The sequence below is a fragment of the Coregonus clupeaformis genome, chromosome 21, assembly GCF_020615455.1.
Source record: "Coregonus clupeaformis isolate EN_2021a chromosome 21, ASM2061545v1, whole genome shotgun sequence".
NCBI classification, from domain to species: domain Eukaryota; kingdom Metazoa; phylum Chordata; class Actinopteri; order Salmoniformes; family Salmonidae; genus Coregonus; species Coregonus clupeaformis.
This window is the reverse complement of record NC_059212.1, coordinates 58,464,040-58,464,876: the sequence shown is the minus strand read 5'-3', so window position 1 is coordinate 58,464,876 and position 837 is coordinate 58,464,040.

The following is an 837-nucleotide window of genomic DNA, read 5'->3' as shown; positions in this document are numbered from 1 at the left end:
ATAAATTAAGGAAATTAACTGATGGGGCCCAGGGCAACTTTGTAAGCTATTTAAATCTTTAAATTTACAACATCCTTGCATACTTCATGTAATTGAACTAACTGCAGGGTTGTTACTTCAATGAAAAAAAATCCTGTCTTCTTGCCTCCAGTTTGTACTCCTGAAGACAACAAATGTATGCCAGAGGGCAAGTTTATCTTGCCCTGTTAGGGGGGCTACTTCCTAAGGCAGCTCTGATTTCTATCCAATTCTTATAACCGTTCGGTTTGGCGCGCCAATCCCCAGACATGAACCAGGAAACCACCTCATCTAAGTTACGCGTTTTAATTCGATCAATCAATCAAATTGGAGCATAAAAAGGCAGCTCTCGTTGCAATCGAATTCACCTTATTATTTTATTCCTTCAGTATTTTTTTTTTATTTGGACCAATAATCATTTCCCACACTGGTTGGCGCCAAATATCAAGAAACCAAATAGCTGAGCGCCGTGGAGTGTCTGGATTCGACAGTAGGCCTACAGTAATTAATTACTGGCCTCAATGCAACATCAATTATTCACAGTTATTTACACGCAAATAAACAAACACGCAAATAAATAAATAAATAATCACAAGCCTATGTGAACACCTGCACAGGAAGGAGGCAGAGCAAAGAGATATCACTTTGACTTCCACAGGGCGCCTTTTAGCCTGCTATAAAAGTGATGCAACACTGATTTATTTTTGCGTTTTATATAACAACATTAGCATTTAGCCAGACCGTTATATTCATTTAACATAATGCATCTTTAGGTAAATTAGTAAAATCTTCTAGCTGGGCTAGCAGTCTGTCTCACTG